Source organism: Castanea sativa, chromosome 5 (assembly GCF_040712315.1).
Source record: "Castanea sativa cultivar Marrone di Chiusa Pesio chromosome 5, ASM4071231v1".
In the NCBI taxonomy this organism is placed as follows: domain Eukaryota; kingdom Viridiplantae; phylum Streptophyta; class Magnoliopsida; order Fagales; family Fagaceae; genus Castanea; species Castanea sativa.
This window is the reverse complement of record NC_134017.1, coordinates 81,616,664-81,623,345: the sequence shown is the minus strand read 5'-3', so window position 1 is coordinate 81,623,345 and position 6,682 is coordinate 81,616,664. Positions and strand designations below refer to the sequence as shown.

The window sequence follows — 6,682 nt, the reverse complement described above, 5'->3', positions numbered from 1 at the left end:
ATGCCTCCTCAGCCCCCAATTCCCAAACCCCAAAACCAAAACCAAAAAAACAAGTTCTACTTCTTCTACGACCACCATAAACCCTCCCAACACTGCCCCACCGTCCGCAACAACCTCTTCTCCAACCGCTAATCCATCTCCCCCCAAAAACCCTCTCCTCCCCACAATCCTCAACCCTTCAATCTCCACCACTGAGATTGACAACATTCCCCCACCACCACTGAAACCCGCAACACCAACAATGGGACCACCCACACCTCACTCATCTGCCTCTCCCTTATCGCCCGACACATCACTGACTCATTCCGCAAGAACCAAAACCACTGGGTCCCTCCCATCGTCTCCGACCTCAACAAACTCCGCCACGTCACTTTGGACCTCGTTGCCAAAGTCCTTAAATCCCAACCCGACCCGAATCTCGCCTCCAAGTTCTTCCATTGGGCCTCCAAGCAAAAAGATTTCCACCACACTTTTGCTTCCTACAATGCCTTCACCTATAGCCTCAACCGCTCTAACCGTTTCCACTCTGTCGATGAACTACCTAAATTCATGATCTCCCAAAACAAACCCCCCCACAGAAAAGCAGTTCGAAATCCTTGTCCGATTCCACTCCGACGCCAATCGGCCCCTTCAGGTTTTCTACGTGTATCAAAAGATGAATAAATTCAATGTTAAGCCTAGGGTTTTTTTGTACAATAGGATTATTGATGCTTTGATGAAGAATGGGTATGTGGACTTGGCGATTTTAGTTTATGATGATTTCAGGAATGATGGTTTGGTTGAAGAGAGTATCACTTTTATGGTTTTGATTAAAGGGTTGTGTAAAGTTGGGAGAATTGATAAAATGTTGAAAGTTTTGAGTAAAATGTGGGAGAATTTGTGTACACCGGTCGTGTTTGCGTACACGGCAATGGTAAGGGTGTTAGTTGAAGCAGGGAATTTGGATGGGTGTTTGAGGATTTGGGAGGAAATGAGAAAGGATAAGGTGGAGCCAGACACAATGGCATATACGACTTTGGTTACCGCGTTGTGTAAAGGTGGGGAGGGTGGAGAAAGGGTATGAGTTGTTTAGGGAGATGAAGGAGAAAAGGTGTTTGATTGATAGGGCGATATATGTATCGTTAGTTGAGGAGTTTATGGCAGATGGGAAAGTGGGGTTTGCTTGTGGTTTGTTGAAAGATTTGGTGGATTCTGGGTATAGAGCTGATTTGGGGATTTATAATTCAATTATCGAAGGTTTTTGTGGTGTGAAGCGAGTTGATAAGGCTTATAAGGTTTTTCAGGTCACGCTTCAGGAGGGTCTTGAGCCGGAGTTTGTGACTGTCAATCCAATTTTGGTTTTGTATGCAGAGATGAGAAGGATGGATGAGTTTTGTAAATTGTTAACCCAAATGGAGAAATTGGGATTTTGTGTCATTGATGATCTTTCGAAGTTCTTTGCTTTTGTGGTTGGGAAGGAGGAGAGGACAATAATGGCTGTGGAAGTGTTTGAGGACTTGAAAAAAAGAGGTTATTGTAGTGTTTCCATATACAATATTCTTATGGGGCACTTCATAAGAAGGGGGAGTTCAAAAAGGTGATATCACAACAAGGATGTTAAATTTCGAAAATAGGAAAAAAAATTCTAGAACTGGAGCAGAAAAATTGTTTGCATTGAGACAAATAATTAAGAGAGAATGAAGCTTGAGTAAGGAGGAATCCGGAGCCCCCGAAGATTGCAACTTGACATGCTCAACACCCTTAGATTTGGGAGTGAAGATGATACGGCCTGACACCACTCATTCCCTCGAGATGATATATTTACACCATCCAGATAAAATTCTGTAAGCCACGTAAGGTTGTGAACTAACGAAGCTAAATGTGGTTCTCAAGTTTCAGCATATAGGTAGACAAATTGAGAGAAACCAACCTTGTGAGACGTGAAATCTCAATGGGAATCTGCCCTCCAAAGTCAGCATATGATAGGTTTAAATACCTCAAATTTGTCAAATTTCCAAACTCTGGAGGAATTGGAGAATCGAGTTTATTATAAGCCAAATTCAGGTTTTGGAGATACTACAAGCAAAAAAGGCTACTTAAACTGTCAAGTTCATCATAGATTGATTCGTTGACCAAGTTGAGGCCTACAAGAAGTCCCCCGTTGCAGGTGACCCCTTCCCACAAACAACAGTCAATACTTTCATTCCAATGCACCAATTTTGTGGACCTAGTTGTGTCGATTATAAGATTGTCCTTCATATCAAGCAAACAGGATTGTTGATCACCACGACATTGGCCAGATACCACAAAGATAGGAAAGTTGACAAAAAGTTAGCATATTGGTATCAAGAAGAACCATGAAAAGAATGGAATTTTCATTGAGAGGTTGTAATAAGAAACACTCATACAATCAAGAATCGAAGAGGTGATGATAAGGGTGTGCTCGGTTCAGTTTCGGTCGGTTTTTTTGGGTATGGCCAATCGAAACCGAATATTTTGGTGTGTGAAATTCTCAACCGAAACCGACCAAAATGGCTGGAAATCAATCGGTTTCAGTGTATTTCAGTTTCAGTTGGTTTCGGTCGGTTTTCGATTTTCCAAAGAGAGGGTTATTGAGAAAGAAGGATTTTTTTTGCATCAAACAGAGATATTATTGAAAGAAAAACATAGTAAAAACACAGACCTTGTTTTCAACACAAAATATAGAGCAACACATTAAAAACCATAAGACACAAACTAAGATTAACAGCTACAAAGTTTCTTTAAAACAAACATCACATGATGACACAAAACCCATGGAATCCCAGTACAAGCATGGGTGATTTGGGATGAGAGAAACAAAATCAAGAAGAAGGCATGCCATGGCAAGAAACGAAGAGGCCGAATCGGTACAAGCATGGGTGATTTGGGATGAGAGACAAAATCAAGAAGAAGACATACCATAGCAAGAAACGAAGAGACCGAATCAGTGCTAGAGAGGGAGAGAAAATTGGGTGAGGGGCGACTAGGGTTATAACTTACGAGGGGTGGCTAGGGCTACAAGTTATATATAAGATGCTAGGGTTTTTTTAATTTTTTTTTTAAAAAAAAAAAAACTCAAAATGGAGACGCGAAGGCTCGAACTAGTGATCTAGTGGCTAACACGCGCGCGATTTTCCACTAAGCTACTTCCTCTATCTATCTATCTATCAGTCAATTTTAGGGTGAAAAAATCCAGCATCGAAACCGAAACCGAACCGCTTCGAAACCGAACTGAAAAATTGAATTCGGTTCGATAAGTTTCAGCCAGTTTTTTGGATTCATCGATTTTTTGCACACCCCTAGGTGATGATATTAATCTCTGGCTTTGGAATTTACATATAGCATTTTTGAGTTATGGCTCAAGTCTTGGAAGACCAAAAACCACTCAGGTTTGGCACAGTAGTCAACAGAGTGTAGAATGGGAGGTAGATGACAGCAACTTCACTTCAATTAGATATGGTGATAAGCTCATGATGTTCAAGAAAAAATTGGACCTCATCATTTATTTCTGACGAATTTCATATTCAACAGAATCAACATCTACGGTGGTTCTAGCGTACACAATGTTGTTGAGTTGTTGTCAGTCATTGCCGCTGATTTTACAAATCATTCCTAAACATTTTGCCTGCCTACAAATATTTTCTTTTTTCTTTTTTTTCTTTTTTTGGTAAAATATTTTTTCTATTGGAATCTTATTAACCAAGGCTTAGGATAGTTTACTTTATTGATGATTAATCTTTGGTTTTGAAGTGTGAAGACTTAATACCCATGGAAGTGGCCTTTTAGACCTGTGGCTAAAGTCTTGAAAGACCAAAAACCACTCGGGTTTGGCACGGCAAATCAACAGTGTAGAATGGGAGGTAGATGACAGCAACTATTTTTTGACTAGAATAATGAGGATAATTTCTGACGAGCTTCGTAAGCGACACGGTGGCTCTAGCGCAGACAATGTTGTCAATCATTGCTACTGATTTTTACAAATAATTCCTATAAATTTTGCCTGACTACAATTTTGTTTCTATTGGAATCTTATTAACCAAGGCTTAGGATAGTTTACTCATGTGCCAAAACAACAAATATCCATATCAAGGAATTTTGTTGCCATTTACCATTCAATATCTAACATTTTCGTTAATTGTCACTGTGCAAAAGAATGTAGGAAACTAGCATCTCGAGTTTTATAAACTCGAGATCCAAGAAAAACTCGAGCTTTTAAAACTCGATTTGTAGTGTTCGTCAATACCATTACGTGGACAAATTTTCCACGTGTAGCCACGTAGAAATCAAGTTTATAAGACTCGAAATCTACACACACCCATATTCAAACCCCTTGCTGAAACAATCACACTCTCTCAACCTCACTCAAACACTCACACTCTCTCAATCTCTCAAACGCTCTCTCTGAAACACTCTCACTCAAAATTCAAACACTCTCACTCAAACACCCAAACCAGTCACCCTCAACCCCTCGGCGTTCAACAGAAATCACCCTCACCCTCAAACGGTCTCCTCTTTCCTCACAACCGGCTTTAGGCGATCCTTCAAAATCCCTTTTGTTCCCTACCAACGGAAGTTTGCAGGTATGTTTTTGAGCTTTTTAAATAATTATTCCATCTGGGTTTTGCCAAGTGTTTGTGTTTGATAATGTCTGTTGTTAGTGCTTTAGTTTTTCTTGTTAGTGTAAGATTTAAGTTAGACGAATTTGGTTTGTTACTTGTTGTATGATTTGGGTTGCTGGCATATTCTGTTTTTGTCTCTGTTTTTGTTGGTTTCTGGGTAATAATGCTTGATATGTGTTTAGTTGTTGGGATTAATGTTAGTAAAATCTTTGTTATGGGGTGGTTGCAAATGTTGCAGAACTCTTTCAAAGTGTAATACTTATAAAATGCATAAGAATGATGCAAATTTCTTCATTGGGCTCAAAATTAGAGAAATTTGTGCTTTTATTTTTGTTCTTGGGTTATAATTACGAATTTTTTAAAAAAAAATTGGGGCTTTTGAGTTTTGATACCTTATTTTGTTCTATGGAAAATTTAAAGAAAAAAAATTGTGAATTATTTTGTGCTTTTGAGTTTTGATACCTTATGAGGACATCGCTTTGTTTTGCATCAATATCAGAGTGACTACCCTGCAAGCAAATAAGAGATGCTATAAGCCATATAGAACATGTTTTGGGAAGCACCAATTTATATGAAACTTATGGGGAAAAAATCATAGAAAATGCACATATGGCAGCTTGATTTTCAAGTCTAGCACTTTGCTCTGAAAACATTTCATTTCAGAAATGTGACTTTAATGATCTTAAGCTAATTTCATCTTGGGCATCTAGAAACAAATGGTAAGACGACCATTCTTGGTCAACTTATTTCCAAGATATGATAGTGATACTATAAGCATTGTCTATAATTTTATAACACATTTAGCATCTTCAACCTACCCAAATTGACATTAAAAATATTAAAATGACATTAAAACTCAACTTCCCCCTCTCCACAAAATCAAATTGGTGTATTTGTATCAATTATATGAAAATTTCTTAGTATACTAGGCAAGATAATTCTAACTACTCTTTAAGTTTAACAGACAACATCTGTTAGACTGTCACACTGCTGTCTTCAGAAGATTAAACAAATCTCTTTGGATTTAAACTTTACCTTAACAATTTGACAATCACCTTAATCTATTCAGTTCATCATGTTGAGCTTGGTTTTCCGGTATACAGATGGGTGCATTGGTGTCATAAAATAGAGTTTGAGTTTCAAGGGCATCATAACATCAAAACACATTTCAATTATAAGTATCCAAAAACTCTTGTTTTAGCATTCCCATTTAAATCATTCCTCCCTTTGTCCCAACTAGTTTTTTCTGTATTCCATTTTGAGATGTTGCAATATATAGTCTTATTTTGAATGGGGATCTATCTCATGTTTAGTCACATTTCCTTGCATGTAGAATAGCATTCCTTTGCCCCCACACTATTAATGATCTCACAGTTGAGTATCTGAATGTTTGCAGTATGGAGCCTCGGATTGATGACGAGCCACAGATCTTGCACCTTGGTCCACTTGACGAGTCATTGTTGACGCGACAACGATATCATCGATCAGAGGACATTTGGAATGGCGAGGTGAAATATCTAGTTCTAACAATCGCTTTAATTTTTACGTTGTCTTTGACTTTTAGTTAGCAAGTTCTTTCAAAACACAATTTGTAGTTGTAACAACCACTATAATTTTTATGGATTTTGCAAGACCCGGGCCCACTTACGTGCCGTGGTCGCACTAAGGAGATGGCAAGCATTCAGATGGGAGATAATCGGGTGATTGACATTATCAAGTTGTTAAGGCTGGAAGGATTGTTTAGGGCCCCTTCTAGAGAGATAGATAATTGCCTAATTTCGGCCCTAGTTGAGCGATGGCGGCCGGAGACGCATACGTTCCATCTTCCACATGGTGAGATGTCAATCACCCTACAAGATGTGGAGGTCATTTTCGGACTTCCTATAGACGGTGAGGTCTTGGTTGGGCCGACTGCTGTGGTGGATGGGGATTGGCGAGATCTGTGTATGGAGTTGCTTGGTTTTACTCCGGCGAATGACAACAAAACTTTGGTGGGGCAAAGAATTCTCATCATCTGCCTTGTTCACGCCATTGCAGTGCCACTGCCTTATGACGCAACGGAG

General features: G+C 39.1%; 1 pseudogene; it reads left to right on the top strand.

The window, feature by feature from the left end:
• LOC142635937 (uncharacterized) lies at positions 1-1,600 on the top strand (annotated as a pseudogene).
• Positions 1,601-6,682: the final 5,082 nt, after the last annotated feature.